Here is a 20,270-nt window from a genome sequence, read left to right on the forward strand (position 1 = left end):
AGCTCTGCAGAACAGCTCTTCCTCAGCAAAACAACCATAATTGGTGAAAATTACAAAAAAAAGTTTTAAAAAGCGCCAACCATTTAAAGTATCTGGAAATTGTCCTAAGGACATACAACAACAACAAAAAAGAAACATTTGTTCAAGAGAATCTGCAAAACCCAGTAAGAACAGTAAGAGTATGTGGCACTCGTGTCCACTACAGACATGAGTATGATCTGCACCCTCATCAACTCCTGCACTCAGCATGACAGAAGCTCCACTCAAGGAGTGTGTGACCCAAGAAATGAGACTTCCTTTCCCCTAGTTCCCAGTTAAGGACTACAGTATTGTATTCGTTTCCTAGGGCTGTTGTAATAAATCACCACAAACTTGGTGGCTTAAAGTAACAGAAATTTTTTCTATCAATCTGGAGTCAAAATCAAGATGTCAACAAAGCTACGCTAACTTCAGATGCTCTAAGAGGGGAATCCATTCATTGCTTCTTCCTTCTGGTGGCTGCAGGTGCTCCTGGACTTGTGGCTACATCTCTCCAATCTCAGTTTCAGTGGTCACAATGTTTTGTCTCCTGTGCATCAATTACGTGGATATTTGTCATTGGATTTAAGGCTCACTCAGATAATCTACATGATCTTTTTACATCAATATCCCTAATTTAGGTGTGCCTGGGTGGCTCAGTTAGTTAAGCATCTGACTCTTGATTTCAGCTTAGATCATGATCTCACAGTTTGTGATATTGAGCCCCATGTCTGGCTCTGTGTTGGCAGCATGGAGCCTGCTCCAGATTGTCTCTCTCCCTCTCTCGCCACCCCTCCCCCATGCATGCTCATGTTGTCTCTCTAAATAAATAAATAAACATTAAAAAAAGATCCTAATTTAATTACATCTGCAAAGATCCCTTTTCCAAATGAAGTAACATTCATAGGGTCTTGGGATAAGGGTGTGAAAATATCTTTTGGGGCCACCACTCAGCCTACTATAGTCCACTCTCTAGCCTGCCCAAATTTACACCTTCCTCCCCACAAAATACATTAATTCTATCACAAAATTCCCCAAAATTTCAACACAGTACAGCATTAGATCTAAGTCCAAAATCTCATTTAAAGAGCATCAGTTCAAAAGTCCTAAATGTCATCATCTAAATTATCAAGATCAGGTACGAGTGATATACTGAATATGATTCATCCTGGAGCAAAATTCCTCTCCATCTGTGGACCTGTGAAACTAGAAAACAAGCTATCTACTTCTAAGATACAATGATGGGTCAGGGATGTGATAACAGTTAAAAACACCCTATTCCAAAATGAGGAAAACAGAAGGAATAAAGAAGACACTGGTCCCAAGCAAATCCAAATCCCAGCAGCCAAATTCTATTAGATTTCAAGGCCTGGGAATAATGTCCTGTGGTTCTGTCCTCTGGACCCACACCTCTGATATCTAGATCTATTGCAGTTCCATAGGCCTTTACACTCAGACATCTCCATAGTCTCTGTCCGCTGAACTTGCTCCATAAGCCTTCAGTAGGTCTCTACTTCTTATGTATCTGTGCCTCCAACTTCTGCATCTACACACGTGCTTCTGTCCTTTGCTTTGGAATCGTAGCTCTATAGGCGTTCATGCTCATGTCTCTGTGGGCATCTATGCCTATGGCTCTTTCCTCTATGTCATTCTTCATTTTTCTTTTCGAAAAAAATTTTTTTTTTATTTTATTTTATTTATTTATTTTTTTTTTATGAAATTTATTGACAAATTGGTTTCCATACAACACCCAGTGCTCATCCCAAAAGGTGCCCTCCTCAATACCCATCACCCACCCTCTCCTCCCTCCCACCCCCCATCAACCCTCAGTTTGTTCTCAGTTTTTAAGTCTCTTATGCTTTGGCTCTCTCCCATTCTAACCTCTTTTTTTTTTTTTTTTCCTTCCCCTCCCCCATGGGTTCCTGTGAAGTTTCTCAGGATCCACATAAGAGTGAAACCATATGGTATCTGTCTTTCTCTGTATGGCTTATTTCACTTAGCATCACACTCTCCAGTTCCATCCACGTTGCTACGAAAGGCCATATTTCATTTTTTCTCATTGCCACGTAATATTCCATTGTGTATATAAACCACAATTTCTTTATCCATTCATCAGTTGATGGACATTTAGGCTCTTTCCATAATTTGGCTATTGTTGAGAGTGCTGCTATGAACATTGGGGTACAAGTGCCCCTATGCATCAGTGCTCCTGTATCCCTTGGATAAATTCCTAGCAGTGCTATTGCTGGGTCATAGGGTAGGTCTATTTTTAATTTTCTGAGGAACCTCCACACTGCTTTCCAGAGCGGCTGCACCAATTTGCATTCCCACCAACAGTGCAAGAGGGTTCCCGTTTCTCCACATCCTCTCCAGCATCTATAGTCTCCTGATTTGCTCATTTTGGCCACTCTGACTGGCGTGAGGTGATACCTGAGTGTGGTTTTGATTTGTATTTCCCTGATAAGGAGCGACGCTGAACATCTTTTCATGTGCCTGTCGGCCATCCGGATGTCTTCTTTAGAGAAGTGTCTATTCATGTTTTCTGCCCATTTCTTCACTGGGTTATTTGTTTTTCGGGTGTGGAGTTTGGTGAGCTCTTTATAGATTTTGGATACTAGCCCTTTGTTCGATATGTCATTTGCGAATATCTTTTCCCATTCCGTTGGTTGCCTTTTAGTTTTGTTGGTTGTTTCCTTGGCTGTGCAGAAGCTTTTTATCTTCATAAGGTCCCAGTAATTCACTTTTGCTTTTAATTCCCTTGTCTTTGGGGATGTGTCCAGTAAGAGATTGCTACGGCTGAGGTCAGAGAGGTCTTTTCCTGCTTTCTCCTCTAAGGTTTTGATGGTTTCCTGTCTCACCTTTAGGTCCTTTATCCATTTTGAGTTTATTTTTGTGAATGGTGTGAGAAAGTGGTCTAGTTTCAACCTTCTGCATGTTGCTGTCCAGTTCTCCCAGCACCATTTGTTAAAGAGGCTGTCTTTTTTCCATTGGATGTTCTTTCCTGCTTTGTCAAAGATGAGTTGGCCATACGTTTGTGGGTCTAGTTCTGGGGTTTCTATTCTATTCCATTGGTCTATGTGTCTGTTTTGGTGCCAATACCATGCTGTCTTGATGATGACAGCTTTGTAGTAGAGGCTAAAGTCTGGGATTGGGATGCCTCCTGCTTTGGTCTTCTTCTTCAAAATTCCTTTGGCTATTCGGGGCCTTTTGTGGTTCCATATGAATTTTAGGATGGCTTGTTCTAGTTTTGAGAAGAATGCTGGTGCAATTTTGATTGGGATTGCATTGAATGTGTAGATAGCTTTGGGTAGTATTGACATTTTGACAATATTTATTTTTCCAATCCATGAGCAGGGAATGTCTTTCCATTTCTTTAAATCTTCTTCAATTTCCTTCATAAGCTTTCTATAATTTTCAGCATACAGATCCTTTACATCTTTGGTTAGATTTATTCCTAGGTATTTTATGCTTCTTGGTGCAATTGTGAATGGGATCAGTTTCTTTATTTGTCTTTCTGTTGCTTCATTGTTAGTGTATAAGAATGCACCTGATTTCTGTACATTGATTTTGTATCCTGCAACTTTGCTGAATTCCTGTATCAGTTCTAGCAGACTTTTGGTGGAGTCTATCGGATTTTCCATGTATAATATCATGTCATCTGCAAAAAGCGAAAGCTTGACTTCATCTTTGCCAATTTTGATGCCTTTGATTTCCTTTTGTTGTCTGATTGCTGATGCTAGAACTTCCAGCACTATGTTAAACAGCAGCGGTGAGAGTGGGCATCCTTGTCGTGTTCCTGATCTCAGGGAAAAAGCTCTCAGTTTTTCCCCGTTGAGGATGATGTTAGCTGTGGGCTTTTCATAAATGGCTTTTATGATCTTTAAGTATGTTCCTTCTATCCCGACTTTCTCAAGGGTTTTTATTAAGAAAGGGTGCTGGATTTTGTCGAAGGCCTTTTCTGCATCGATTGACAGGATCATATGGTTCTTCTCTTTTTTTTTGTTAATGTGATGTATCACGTTGATTGATTTGCGAATGTTGAACCAGCCCTGCATCCCAGGAATGAATCCCACTTGATCATGGTGAATAATTCTTTTTATATGCCGTTGAATTCGATTTGCTAGTACCTTATTGAGAATTTTTGCATCCATATTCATCAGGGATATTGGCCTGTAGTTCTCTTTTTTTACTGGGTCTCTGTCTGGTTTAGGAATCAAAGTAATACTGGCTTCATAGAATGAGTCTGGAAGTTTTCCTTCCCTTTCTATTTCTTGGAATAGCTTGAGAAGGATAGGTATTATCTCTGCTTTAAACGTCTGGTAGAACTCCCCTGGGAAGCCATCTGGTCCTGGACTCTTATTTGTTGGGAGATTTTTGATAACCGATTCAATTTCTTCGCTGGTTATGGGTCTGTTCAAGCTTTCTATTTCCTCCTGATTGAGTTTTGGAAGAGTGTGGTTGTTCAGGAATTTGTCCATTTCTTCCAGGTTGTCCAGTTTGTTGGCATATAATTTTTCATAGTATTCCCTGATAATTGTTTGTATCTCTGAGGGATTGGTTGTAATAATTCCATTTTCATTCATGATTTTATCTATTTGGGTCATCTCCCTTTTCTTTTTGAGAAGCCTGGCTAGAGGCTTGTCAATTTTGTTTATTTTTTCAAAAAACCAACTCTTGGTTTCGTTGATCTGCTCTACAGTTTTTTTAGTTTCTATATTGTTTATTTCTGCCCTGATCTTTATTATTTCTCTTCTTCTGCTGGGCTTAGGCTGCCTTTGCTGTTCTGCTTCTAGTTCCTTTAGGTGTGCTGTTAGATTTTGTATTTGGGATTTTTCTTGTTTCTTGAGATAGGCCTGGATTGCAATGTATTTTCCTCTCAGGACTGCCTTTGCTGCGTCCCAAAGCGTTTGGATTGTTGTATTTTCATTTTCGTTTGTTTCCATATATTTTTTAATTTCTTCTCTAATTGCCTGGTTGACCCACTCATTCGTTAGTAGGGTGTTCTTTAACCTCCATGCTTTTGGAGGTTTTCCAGACTTTTTTCTGTGGTTGATTTCAAGCTTCATAGCATTGTGGTCTGAAAGTAAGCATGGTATAATTTCAATTCTTGTAAACTTATGAAGGGCTGTTTTGTGACCCAGTATATGATCTATCTTGGAGAATGTTCCATGTGCACTCGAGAAGAAAGTATATTCTGTTGCTTTGGGATGCAGAGTTCTAAATATATCTGTCAAGTCCATCTGATCCAATGTCTCATTCAGGGCCCTTGTTTCTTTATTGACCGTGTGTCTAGATGATCTATCCATTTCTGTAAGTGGTGTATTAAAGTCCCCTGCAATTACCACATTCTTATCAATAAGGTTGCTTATGTTTATGAGTAATTGTTTTATATATTTGGGGGCTCCGGTATTCGGTGCATAGACATTTATAATTGTTAGCTCTTCCTGATGGATAGACCCTGTAACTATTATATAATGTCCTTCTTCATCTCTTGTTACAGCCTTTAATTTAAAGTCTAGTTTGTCTGATATAAGTATGGCTACTCCAGCTTTCTTTTGGCTTCCAGTCGCATGATAAATAGTTCTCCATCCCCTCACTCTCAATCTAAAGGTGTCCTCAGGTCTAAAATGAGTCTCTTGTAGACAGCAAATAGATGGGTCTTGTTTTTTTATCCATTCTGATACCCTATGTCTTTTGGTTGGCGCATTTAATCCATTTACATTCAGTGTTATTATAGAAAGATACGGGTTTAGAGTCATTGTGATGTCTGTATGTTTTATGCTTGTAGTGATGTCTCTGGGACTTTGTCTCACAGGGTCCCCCTTAGGATCTCTTGTAGGGCTGGTTTAGTGGTGACAAATTCCTTCAGTTTTTGTTTGTTTGGGAAGACCTTTATCTCTCCTTCTATTCTAAATGACAGACTTGCTGGATAAAGGATTCTCGGCTGCATATTTTTTCTGTCTAGCACCCTGAAAATCTCGTGCCAATTCTTTCTGGCCTGCCAAGTTTCAAAAGAGAGATCAGTCACGAGTCTTATAGGTCTCCCTTTATATGTGAGGGCACGTTTACCCCTTGCTGCTTTCAGAATTTTCTCTTTATCCTTGTATTTTGCCAGTTTCACTATGATATGTCGTGCAGAAGATCGATTCAAGTTACGTCTGAAGGGAGTTCTCTGTGCCTCTTGGATTTCAATGCCTTTTTCCTTCCCCAGTTCAGGGAAGTTCTCAGCTATGATTTCTTCAAGTACCCCTTCAGCACCTTTCCCTCTCTCTTCCTCCTCTGGGATACCAATTATGCGTATATTATTTCTTTTTAGTGTATCACTTAATTCTCTAATTTTCCCCTCATACTCCTGGATTTTTTTATCTTTCTTTTTCTCAGCTTCCTCTTTTTCCATAACTTTATCTTCTAGTTCACCTATTCTCTCCTCTGCCTCTTCAAGCCGAGCTGTGGTGGTTTCCATTTTGTTATGCATTTCGTTTAAAGCGTTTTTCAGCTCCTCGTGACTGTTCCTTAGTCCCTTGATCTCTGTAGCAAGAGATTCTCTGCTGTCCTGTATGCTGTTTTCAAGCCCAGCGATTAATTTTATGACTATTATTCTAAATTCACTTTCTGTTATATTATTTAAATCCTTTTTGATCAGCTCATTAGCTGTTGTTGTTTCTTGGAGATTCTTCTGAGGGGAGTTCTTCCGCTTGGTCATTTTGGATAGTCCCTGGCGTGGTGAGGACCTGCAGGGCACTTCCCCTGTGCTGTGGTGTATAACTGGAGTTGGTGGGCGGGGCCGCTGTCTGACCTGATGTCTGCCCCCAGCCCACCGCTGGGGCCACAGTCAGACTGGTGTGTGCCTTCTCTTCCCCTCTCCTAGGGGTGGGATTCACTGTGGGGTGGTGTGGCTCGTCTGGGCTACTTGCACCCTGCCAGGCTTGTGATGCTGGGGATCTGGCGTATTAGCTGGGGTGGGTAGGCAAGGTGCTCGGGGGCAGGAGGGGCAGGCTTAGCTCACTTCTCCTTAGGTGATCCACTTCAGGAGGGGCCCTGTGGCAGCGGGAGGGAGTCAGATCTGCTGCCGGAGGTTTGGCTCCGCCGAAGCGCAGAGTTGGGTGTTTGCGCGGAGCGAGCAAGTTCCCTGGCAGGAACCGGTTCCCTTTGGGATTTCGGCTGGGGGATGGGCGGGGGAGATGGCGCTGGCGAGCGCCTTTGTTCCCCACCAAACTGAGCTCTGTTGTCAGGGGGTTCAGCAGCTCTCCCTCCCTTTGTCCTCCAGCCTGCCCGCTTTCTGAGCAGAGCTGTTAACTTACGACCTCCCAGACGCTAAGTCGCGCTTGCTGTGGGAACACAGTCCGTCAGGCCCCTCCGCTTTTGCAAGCCAGACTCGGGGGCTCTGCTTGGCAGGCGAGCCGCCCCTCCGCCCCGGCTCCCTCCCGCCAGTCCGTGGAGCGCGCACCGCCTCGCCGCCCTTCCTACCCTCTTCCGTGGGCCTCTCGTCTGCGTTTGGCTCCGGCGACTCCGTTCTGCTAATCCTCTGGCGGTTTTCTGGGTTATTTAGGCAGATGTAGATGGAATCTAAGTGATCAGCAGGACGTGCGGTGAGCCCAGCGTCCTCCTAAGCCGCCATCTTCTCTTTTCGAAAATTTTTAATGTTTATTTATTTTTGAGAGAGAGAGAGATACAGTGCAAGCAGGGGAGGGGAAGAGAGAGAGGGAGATACAGAATCCAAAGCAGGCTCCAGGCTCTGAGCTATCAGCAGACCCCAATGTGGGGCTTGAACTCACAAGCCGTGAGATCATGACCTACGCCGAAGTCAAATGCTCAATCGACTGAGTCACCCAGGTGCCCCTGTCATTCTCCATTTTTCTTAAAGGATAGTACATGTTTGTATCTGAGTAGCAATATCAGACTGTTTCCTACTATAGAATTTTGGAAGTCTGGCAACATTGTCTCCTTTCATTTGGTCCTGTTACTTTCCCTTTCAGTATAAGCTGGAAGTATTTCTACTGATACAACGGTTTTTAAAACCTGTGGGCCTTCTGTATATGTCATGGGGATTTATAGCATTAGAAAAAAAGGTCTTTCACAGGTCGTTCTTAAATTGTCCCATGTCTACTCTCCATAGATCCCTCTTGGCTTATCCCATCATTATTCCTAGCTTCTTTGAGATGGTTGAGTGGATGAATGAGTCACACATCTAATTTCTTCAATAAATGCTTGTTCAGCCACACACTTGGCCTTCTATCCAGAGCACACTTTCCTAGCAGAGAATTTAATATTAGTGTCTTCCATAATATGGATGGGCTGAGAATTTTTCAAATTATCAAAAGCTGGTTCCCTTTTGTTTAACATTTCATTCTCAATTTATCTTGTTCTTCTTATATTTTACTATTGCAACAAGAAGAATCCAGGCCATACCTGCAACACATTCCTTGAGATTCTCCTCAGCTAAATATCCAGGTTCATCACTTATTTTTTCTTCCTTCCTTTCTTTCTTTCCTTCCTTCCTTCCTTCCATTCTTTCATTCTTTCTTTCTTCCTAATTTACATCCAAGTTTGTTAGCATTATAGTGCAATAGTGATTTAAGGAGCAGATGTGAGTGATTCATTCCCTATGTATAACACCCAGTGCTCATCCCAACAAATGTCTTCCTTAATGCCCCCTACCCATTTAGCCTATCCTCTCACCCACAGCCCCTCGAGCAACCCTCAGTTTGTTCTCTGTATTTAAGAGTCTCTTATGTTTTGTTCCCTCCCTGTTTTTATATTCTTTTTGCTTCCCTTCCCTTATGTCCATCTGTTTTGCATCTTAAATTCCTCACATGAGTGAAGTCATATGATATTTGTCTTTCTATGACTTATTTTGCTTAGCATAATGCCCTCTAGTTCCATTCATGTAGTTGCAAATGACAGATTCATTCTTTTTGATTGCCAAGTAATACTACATTGTGTGTGTATCTATATCTACATCTATCTATATATCTCTATCTATCTATCTATCTATCTATGTATCTGTCGATGGACATTTGGGCTCTTTCCACACTTTGGTTAGAGTCGATAGTGCTGCTATAAACATTGGGGTGCATGTGCCTTTCAAAATAGCACACCTGTATCCCTTGGATATGTACCCAGTAGTGCAATTGTGGGTTGTAGGGTCATTCTGTTTTTATCCAGGTTCATCAAAGTTCTGCTTTCTACACAACTGTAAGACACAATTCAGCCAGGTTGTCTGTGACTATAAAACAAAGCACCTTTCCTCCAGTTTCAAATGACATTTTTCCTAATTTCTTTCAGAGCCCTTAATAGAAGCCCCTTTGAAGTTCTTATTCTACCAACACTGTTCATAACTACATATTAAACCTGCTAATGGAGAAAGGAGACTCTTTTGTACACTGTTGTTTTTGTTTTCATAGAGATACCAGAATGCAAATGAGCAACCCTCAAGTCTGTCTTGCAGACACTATGGGAATCCTGTTAGCATTCTCAGGAGGCCATTGCTTACTGTTTTTGAGGGCTGGTGATGATTCTACATAATACCTAATAATGAGCTGCTGGCACTAGAGCTCTGTCTGAGAAGGTATTAATGTTTACCTCATGTGCTAAAGCAGAACAAATCAATCTTGGCAATTTGAGTACAGTAAAACTTACTTGATTGGTCACTAATTAATTCCCTAGGATCTAATTCAGAGTAAGTGCTACTTACTAGCTGATTACATGGAATTTCCCATGAGTTACCTTGCTCTTATGAGCCATGAAACAATAGTAGTTGTTTCACTTTGAGGGAAATCAATGAACCAAGAGTAAATTTACTTACTTCTACATAAGACTGGCAGAAGTGTTAGGAAATTATAAATAAGGAAATAATCTAATTTCTGACCTACAGTTTTATTTTCATAAGCAGATGTAAATGTCATAGTTTATTGAAATTTTTGGTAAATATACACATATACACAAATATGTATGTACATTCATACGTTATGATGTATATATAAGCAATTTATAATTCATAGTATACATTTATCATGTGTCATGTCATTTTATGTGTAATACGTGACATATAATATATATAATCAATTCCCAATTATAGATGATTCCAAATGGATAATCTAAAAGCCTAGGTGGAATTAAGCTTAATTATTGGAAAAATACTTTTAATTATGTGGGCCAGGGCCCATCAGATGTTAATTGTTTGAAGTGAGTTTTTTAGGAGTTTTTCCCAAGATTATTCTGTAACCTCTAATAAATCTTCTCAGTCTTACAACTGGTTCTGTGGACATGAGCTTGTTTTTTAAAAAAAGATTTAAGGACAATGATTTTATTTCATTTATTTCTCTTATAAAATAAGCACATTGATAACTATTCATTAAAAATAGGAAATAAAAGTGAAAACATATGGTATCTGTCTTTCTCTGTATGACTTATTTCATTTAGCATAACACTCTCCAGTTCCATCCATGTTGCTACAAGAGGCCATATTTCATTCTTTCTCATTGCCATGTAGTATTCCATTGTGTATATAAACCACAATTTCTTTATCCATTCATCAGTTGATGGATATTTAGGCTCTTTCCGTAATTTGGCTATTGTTGAGAGTGCTGCTATAAACATTGGGGTACAAGTGCCCCTATGCATCAAGTCATACAGAGAAATACAGATACCATATGTTTTCACTCTTGTGTGATCCCGAGAAACTTAACAGAAGATCATGGGGGAGGGGAAGGGAAAAAAAAAAGGTTAGAGAGGGAGGGAGCCAAAACATAAGAGACTCTTGAAGACTGAGAACAAACTGAGGGTTGATGGCGGGTGGGAGGGAGGAGAGGGTGAGTAATGGGTATTGAGGAGGGCACCTGTTGGGATGAGCACTGGGTGTTCTATGGAAACCAATTTGACAACAAATTTCATATTTAAAAAAACAAAGCAAAATAAAAACTCACTATGTTTTCAAAAAAAATAAATAAAAATAGGAAATAAAAAAATGGTTTTTTTTTTAAACGCAAAAAGAAGGGTACCTGGCTAGCTCAGTTAGTAGAGTGTGAGACTCTTGATCTTGGGGTTGTGTTCAAGCCCATATCGGGTGTAGAGATTACTTAAAAATAAAATCTTAAAAAAAATAAAAGCAAAATGAGCCCATAATCTTACTGTTTAGAGATAATCAATTGAAAGCACTGTATAATTTTCTAAACATTTCACATATACACTCATTTGGTACTTTTTTCATAAGAATGAAATCATATTTTAACTTGCTTTTTCAACTTATTTTTTTAAATCATTTTTCCATGTGAATTTTTATTAACCTGCTAACTAACTTTAATGACAGAAGAGCATGCCACTTTTTATTAACACATTTTCTTTCCCTGGGTTCAGTTAAGCTCTGATAATACACCAAAAGTTAGCTCTAGTTAACCAGTTTCCCTTGAGGGCAAGCATTCTTAAGAACAAGAATGTTCTGATGTATTTCAGAATGATTCTTCTTCTCTGCCCCAGCTGAAAGCAAAAGAGGATTATTCTCTGATATTTACTATGGGAATTGGTTGAGCTCTTGAGGGTGAGTCTCATAGGACTGTGGGGTCCTCTCTTTGACTAGGTCCTCTTGACATTTTTAGTTATCAGAGTGGTCAACATTGGGCCTCCAGCAATTCATCAGAGTTCAGATTTTCCTACCCTGGCACTATTTCTTGGGTAGTTTCAGGTCATGAGTGTCTGTTTTGGTAAGCTATGACTCCCTATATTTGCTTGTCTTTCTTTCTAATCTTAGGGCAGTGGAAGGACTGTGTCCTTTCCTTGCTTAAAGATCCAAGAAGGATTGTTGATTTTCAGTCTTTCCAACTTATTACTTATTGTTAGGAGGAAGTGGTGACTTCCAAGCTCCTTACCTATGGAACTGGAAAGGCTCTCAGTTACACCTTTCTTTGGTTTGCTAAGCTTCTTCAATTTGTAATTTAAAAAATAAATTTGGAAATATTTTGGCCATAACTTTTTCTGTTCCAGTTTCTTTCTTTTCTCTCCTGGGACATGCAGATAGAACTCTTGATATTCTTACACATGTCCCTGATATGTTTGTAATTGTTTTCTATTTTTTTTCTCTCTCTTCTTTAGATTGAATCGATATTATTGCTCTATTGTCAGACTTAGCGACCCATAGTTTGTCATCTCTGATCTACTTATAAGCCCTCTGATTAATTTTTATATTTCAGTAATTGTAATTTTTAATTATAGAATTTCCATTTTGTTCTTTTTTTATAGCTTTCAACTCTCTGCTGAGATTGTTATTTATTCCTTCACAACAAGTATATTTCCTGAGCATACACTAATGGCTTTAAAATTTCTGCCTGTTATTACATCTGAAACCCTTAAGGACTGATATCTTTTCATTGCCTTTTCTCTTGAGTATTGGCCACATTTTCCTGTTTCTTTGCAAGTTCAATAATTTTCAATTGTATCCTGAACCCTTAGGTATTGGATGTGATACAAACAATAGATTCTATTTCTCAGAAGATATTGATTTTTTTTAATTTGCTTGCTTTTGTTTCTAACAAGCAGTTAACTTGGCTGAACCCTATCCCCAACCCTGCTTCCTTTTGATGAATAGCACTGAAATCTGTTCAGCTTTTTTGGCTTGGCTGGGATCCTGGTAGACTGGCCCACACATGCATAGTTTAGGGGGTCAGCCAGAGATTTGGGCAGAGTTTATATCCACAACATGGGACTTTCTCTGTTTCTCTCCTTTTATTTCTTCCTTTTCTTTCCAACTTCTGTGGTCACCCTAAAAACTCTGTCCTCTGTTTTTTCCTGCTAGAAGCACTGTGGATTCCCTCTCTGAATTTTAGCCACCCCAGTTGTCAACGACTGGTGTTTGTGTCCAGGTGAAGAGATACACAAAAGGGGACCTCATTCAATGCTGCTCCTTTTTTTCCAAATGCCAATTCTCTTGTTTATTATTAGCTGATACACAAAGAAGATTGCAGAATAGAATGGTATTAATTATTCTCCATGAATTTCCAGAGAAAATGATGTAAGATATGAATATTGGTCAAGACAAAGCAGTTTTATAGGAGGTTAAGAAACTTCAGACAAAGGTAAAACACATATAAATTACTTATTTAGAGATAAATTGATATGACACATATAAAATGCCATGGTTATAAAGTTGTTCTGGGGCGCTTAGGTGGCTCAGTTGGTTGAGCATCTGACTTCGGCTCAGGCCATGATATCATGGTTTGTGAGTTCGACCCCCACATTGGGCTCTCTGCTGTCAGGGCAAAGCCGGCTTTGGATCCTCTGTCCACCTCTCTCTCTGCACATCCCCCGCACACACTCTCTCTGCCTCTCTCTCAAAAATAAATAACCATTAAAAAAATAAAGAATAAGGTTATAAATTTATGGAATAAATAAGCACTTGAATTTCATGAGAATTTAATTCTTAATTAGATACAATTTTAATCTATGAAGAATATAAGTTTTAGAGCACAAAGTGAATATCTGCCAATTTTTCTGTAAAGCATATTTTCCTAGGAATTATATATATACTAAAATTTTACTCTATTCAACTGTATATTTTTAATAAATCAAAAATATTTTACATGCATGCCCCGTCGGAAAAAATAAGTCACCACTACTTTTTACCTTTATCAGCAATAGCTATCAATCTCAGGTATCATATTTATTGAAGGTCAGCTTCATGAGATTGAATGAGAAAATGGCCACTTATTGTTTTTTGCCTCAGGGAATTTCATTCAGCTGAACTAATGTGACTTTAACAGTGTAAGGACAGAGATCATTTACTAGGAGGGACCCATTTATTATAAAATCTAAGAACATGAATTTTGTTCTACTGTTATTCAGTATACTTGAAAACAACTTACCAAATGTTTTCCATTTTATATACTATTACCATCCATAGTTGAAGACAAATAGGTACAGTGTGGAGATGATTAATCACAATGAGATTTGGCGCTAATTTATGTGGTCAATGGATGTGCTAATGGGAAGAAAGCTAAGAGGTCAACAGTGAACTCATTCCCAGTGTCTGTTTCTAAGGAACGTTAGCCCACTCACTTTCTCTGCCAAAGGGGGAACCACCATCACCCCTCATAAAGATTTATAATCTGTACTAACATATTAGCATAGTAAAAGTCCTGTGATTTCTGTGATAAGGGAACCTATTTAATGGTGTTTAACCCAGTGTTCCCTAAACATATTCAACTACAAGTATCTTTTTCACACATGAAGGGTTAATAAATACTGATGATACAGAGGTGAAACTGGTTATTCCACGTGTTAATGAGACCTGACATCTTGAGTGATTAGTAATGTAAAGTGAGAAGAAGGAAACTAACTTCATTAGAATGATAGTCTAAACTTCTTTTGATTTGGATGTTTCTGTGGGCTTGACCTATGAAAACCCATTTAGGTGTCCCATGGAAAAAGATTTCACACCAAAGCATCTCAGATCTGATGACATTTTAAAGAAAGCAGTGTTCTAGATATGGATCTCTCTTTTCCTCATTCTGTGTATTTGGGTGTATGTATACAAGGATGTGTTTGGCATACAAAAGAGGAAGTGTATGTCAAGGGCAACCTGAGAGTGGTAAGAAATTAATACCGGATTTTAGTGCATGGATATGGATGTCTAATGTCAACTGAGTGGGCAGGCCTCTCAGAAGTATTGTTTGGACCCTTAGTGGACCATCAATTCTTTTATAGGAAATCTCACCCAGAGAATATCCTTTTCATTCCTGCTGCTATAAACCTGTTTAAAAAGATGGCCCTTAATATCAGAGAGGATGAGGATATCAGACTCAGTGCATCATATGCACAATTCTGAAATTAAGTTTTTCTAATAGCTCTCTCAGTGACATTTGCTCTATTTCACGATGTTATAAATGCAATGACCATTGCCCACAATTCTCTTCCTTCATTGTTTATCCTGGCAAATGTCCTAAAGGACTCAGCTCTTTGTCACTTCTAATGTAAAACATTCATCAACACCCACACTAACAGAGTTAACTGATCATTCTTTTTTCTTCCTGAGCACATTCATTATGTGTTCATATTGTATTAGAGCTGTTTGTTCATTTATTGTGACATTCTTGTGGGTTGGGTTTTGACGTATCATTTTGCTTATATTGGTATTTAAGCCATGTCTACTATCTAGTAGTACTCTAGTAGTGCTCAGCAAACATTTAGTTGATTGAATAAAGAAATAAACATGAGAGTTTCTCTTCTTCTTTTTAAATATTCCTTTACTCTTGTCCAGGTCTAGGTTGTAAAAATTTCAGTTTCTCTTTCAATTTTTCAATTGTGTTGTCCAAAAGGACAATAGTCTTGGCCCCCTATTTATTTATTTATTTATTTATAACTTTATTTATTTATCTTGACAGAGAGAAGAGCGCGAACACGCGTGTGCGTGTGAGTGGGGGAGGGGCAGAGAGAGAGGAGGAGAGAGAATCTCAAGCAGGCTCCACACTGTCAGTGCAGAGCCTGATGCTGGGCTCAGACCCACAAACTGTGGTGAGATCAGGACCTGAGCTGAAACCAAGAGCCGCATGCTCAACTGACTGAGCCACTCAGGCACCCCCGCCTCCTCTTTTAAAAAAGAGTACATTCAAAGAAGTCATAAAATGAGTGGGTATCATTTTTAGATGGTTCCTACATGAGGTACTGCTTGTTTAATTTTTATTTAATATGGATTATTCAGGATAAAAAATAACTATTTGTGACTAACAGAAATCATTTTAGTGCATCAAAAATTACCACATTTCTTTTTAGATTTTTTTTATCCTTTAGGCAAAATATTTTCCACCTGGGAAATATTTCTGATAGCACCTGTTTGTTTTTCAAATCTATCTAGAACAGAATGTCATATTTTCTTAAGAAGATAAATTCACCGTGTATTCGTTCCAATCAATTCCAGAAAAACTGTTAACTGGCACAGAGCAGTCGGCAACAGCCAGCTGTCATTTCACAAGCCTTCCTGTGTACCTGTGTACCTACCCACCAACTCTCCACCTGTGGAAACTGGCACTTAGATGGCAAACAATTAAAGTGAATAATACACATCAATACTCATTGCTCATATACTGAAAGGTGATCTATCTATCTCTTTTTGGAAACAGCATTGTGGCAATTTTGTTAAGGATTTGAGGCCACCCACGGGTTTAGTTAATGTGGTGATGTTTTGTAGCTACCTAAAGAATGAAATGCTTTCCCAGTAGATAGACTCTTGACTCTTTCGGTAAATTGATCCATAATATGTTAAGAAACATTCTTAAGGAAAAGGGACAGGTATCACTGGAATGTTTAAATATAATAAAAAATGCAGAAAATTTATAAAGTGGTTGGGCACTTAGGTAAGCAACAAATGCTATTATCCCTGTCTCTCTTGCAAATGAAATACAATGTTTGGGTCCTAGGGGAATATAAAAACAAACAAAAAGGCTCAACAGGCTAGTATTACATCATTTTTTTTAAAAAATAAGCATTCTTAAATCAAGAACTGATACACATCTTTTCAATGCCTATTAAATTACACGGAATGGAGCAAATATCATTGTTAGGAGTACGATCTCACACCTTGTGTGACCTACGCTTATTTTAATACATATGTGCTATGTGTGAATGTAACTGAAAGTCCTATCTCAGAATCACTAATACACAAAACCCCATTTATTGCTCTTTACTTAGATAAGATTGTTATCTTTGTATGAAATCAATATTTTAAAGAAATTCTAAAATTTGATGAATGCATATCATTTCTGAATCTGGGTGTGCCCGATGTTTTGAAGATCTGGGTCAATTTAATTGTGTGTGATTTAATTTGGGGTTAAGTAGTAAGATCGTGACGTTTAGCAACATGGTACTTAATACCCAAAAGAAAAATTCATGAAGTAAATCAACCAGGAAGTAACTATTATTTCAAAACATTGTAATGATATTTTATGTTTTACAAACTTATGTGCCACCTATTATCAAGTGAAGGTTTCATAAATGAGGATGCTTCTGGGGTTTATTCAGAAGAGCCAGATAAAACATTTTGTGAGGAACACATAATACATATTGAGGAAATTGAAGCTTCCTCGATGTTCCTGAGGCTGTCTCATACTGTTTTATCTGTATCTAAAATTTTGAGAGCACCTTGAGCTGTAAGGGATATTAGGTTTAGAATAAAAATATGTGGGTTCCAGGCTCAGTCTTTCAGTGACAAACTTCTTAGTTTTCTCTCATTTAAGATGGGTGTGTTGATACCAAACATAAAGTCAATAAAAGCAAAAATAAGCCAGTGGGACTACATTAAACTGAAAACCTTCCACACACAAAAGGAAACCATCAACTAAATGAAAAGGAACTTATTAAGTGGGAGAAAATACTTTCAAATCATATATCTGACAAGAGGTTAATATCCAAAATATACAAATAATTCATACAACTCAATAGCCAAAACCCAAACAATCTGATTTAAAAAATGAGCAGAGAATCTGAACAGATATTTTTTCCAAACAAGACATCCAGATGGCCAACAAGTACATGAAAAGATATTCAACATCACTCATCATCAGGGAAATGCACGTCAAAACCACAATGAAATATCACCTCACATCTGACAGAATGGCTACTGTCAAAAAGGCAAAATCAACAAGTGTTGGTGAGGATGTGAAGAAGAGGGAATTCTTGAGCACTGGTGGTAAAAATGTAAGCTGATGCATCCACTGTGGAAACCAGTATGGAGGTTCCTCAAAAAAATTGAAAATAGAGCTACCATATATGATCCAGCAATTCCCCAAGAAAATAAAATTTACCAAAGAAAACAAAAACACTAACTCAGCAAGACAGATTACATGTTCATTGCAGCATTATTTACAATAGCCAAAACCATGGAAACAATCTAAACGTGCATCAATGGATGAATGGATAAAGATGTGGAATGTGGCATGTGCACGCACACAGATATTACTCATCCATAAAAAAGAATGAAATCTTGCCATTTGTGACAACGTGGATGAGCCCAGAAGGCATTGTGCTAAGTGAAATAAGGCAGACAGAAGAAGATAAATACCACAAGATCTCACTTAAATGTGGAGTCTTAAACAAACAAACAAACAATAAAACAAAACTGAGCTCACAGATACAGAGAACAGAAAAAGATTGATGGTTGCCTGAGGTAAGGGTAGGAGTGGGCAACAAGGGTAAAGGAGTCAAAGGCACAAATTTCCAGTTATGAAATGAATAAATCACGGGGATGTAATGTACAGCTTGGTGACTTTAGTTAATAATACCGTACTGAATATTTGAAAGTAGCTAGGAGAGATCTTTTAAGTTCTCATCGTGAGAGAAAAATTTATAAAAATACATGGTGACGGATGTTAGCTGGACTTATTGTAGTGGTCAATTTGCAGTGTATACAAAATTGAATCATTACATTGTACACCTGAGACTAATACAATGTTATGTCAATTATACCTCAATTTAAAAAAAAAGAACAATATCAAAATTAAATTAAAAAATGGGTGTGATAATGACTATTCTATCTAATCACCTCATAAGGCTATTAAGAGGAAGGTACATGTAGGTCAGGGAAATTTTAAAAGTACTTAAAAAACAATACAACGTTCCAGGGTACTAAAGGACACAGGTATTTGGAATGCTGAAAACATTCTGTTTATGAATTTCCTTACATTCCTTAGATGAACTTGGGTTTTGGCTTTCCAAAATTTATCTTTACCTGCTCTTCAGAATGTTCTTGCACTGTTGTTCTAAAAGTAAAGACTGATAACACCCTCGATGAATCATTTTTTTTAAAATAATACTTACTGTACTTCAGCTTTCTTATATGATTTTCATGTAATCATGAAGAAAAGATTTCAGTAGGTATTTTATTTTGCTACAAGGTTTGGTTTGTTTTTGTTTTGTTTTTCTCTGCTCTTGTTATTTTGAGTAATATTTTTATCTATGGACTTCTTACATTTTAAACTAAGTTTAAATGAGTTCTGAGTTTTCCAAACAGAAAACATATTTTTCATCTCAAAAAATTAGCATATTGAATGTGATGAAGAACAATTGTTAACTCCTAGTTAATACATGCCTGAACTAACTAACTTTTGCTGTATCTATTTGTATTGACTCAGACCTTGAAGCTTTCATGTCTTTTAGGACCCAGGGTGATGTAGTAAATCTGCTATGTGGTAGATAATATAAGGTATGTGGAAATGAAGTTCCCCAAACTCTTAATGGATTATTTATGGTGCCTGCTAGGTACAGAGGACAGTTTAATTCATTTAACCATGAGGCTTTTTTTTTTCTGACTAGAAGATTTATTTTTAACACCTTTAAAAAAAGTGAAAATAGGTTTCCAGATACTAATTCCAAAATCACAGTAGCCCACAGCAAGGGATATAAAGATTTCTTCTTGAAGTGTATTGACACTGACAAAATTTAAAAGTTTACCAAAGTTAATTCTTTAAATTAAAGACATACAATGAATAAATAATATAGTGATTCTTAAAAAAGGAAACTCTTTATGGTGGTTTTTTCTGCCTCTTCGCCGGCCACTGGGAAGATGGCAAACATTTAGACTGAGCGTGTCTACCTTAAACAGACAACCATCTTTGAAATAATAAGACAGTCTTGCTTGGAGAAACTGGCAAGGAGAAGTTCCCACAATATTACAAAAATATTCGTCTGGGCTTCAAGATGCCCAAGAAGGCCATTGAGGGGAACTACACTGACAAGAAATGCCCTTTTACTGGTAATGTCTCCATCTGAGGGTGGGTACTTTGTGGTGTGGTGGAGGACCACTGTTATCCGTTGAGCTTACCTCCACTACATCTGAAAGTACGACTGCTTTGAAAAATACTATAAAAACATGTCCGTGCACCTGTCCCCCTGCTTCAGGGATGACCAGATCGGCAACACTGTCACAGTGGGTGAGTACCAGCCTTTGAGTAAGACTGTGTGCTTCAATGTGCTCAAAGTCACGAAGGATGCTGACACTAAGAAGTGATTCCAGAAGTTCTGAGACTAGACAGCTGCCCACACGCCCCAAAGAAGATAAAGTTATTTTTCCAGTCAAGAAAAAAAAAAGAGTTTTCCAAATAAAACACTTTTGAGACATTTGAAAGCTTCCAAAAGACTTCCAAACTCTGATCAATCTTGGAACATCGGTTGCTGTGTTTGGTATTTAATTATACTCCACAATCTGGAAGGCATTGAAAGGTATATAATACATAGCATGTTTACAATACTTGCCTTATATCTGTATCTTTTTA

At 38.2% G+C, this 20,270-nt stretch overlaps 1 pseudogene; it reads left to right on the plus strand.

The window, feature by feature from the left end:
• Positions 1 to 19,561: 19,561 nt before the first annotated feature.
• Positions 19,562 to 20,020, plus strand: LOC125172860 (40S ribosomal protein S11-like; annotated as a pseudogene).
• The last annotated feature ends 250 nt before the right edge of the window (positions 20,021 to 20,270 follow it).

This window comes from Prionailurus viverrinus, chromosome C1 (assembly GCF_022837055.1).
Source record: "Prionailurus viverrinus isolate Anna chromosome C1, UM_Priviv_1.0, whole genome shotgun sequence".
NCBI lineage: Eukaryota > Metazoa > Chordata > Mammalia > Carnivora > Felidae > Prionailurus > Prionailurus viverrinus.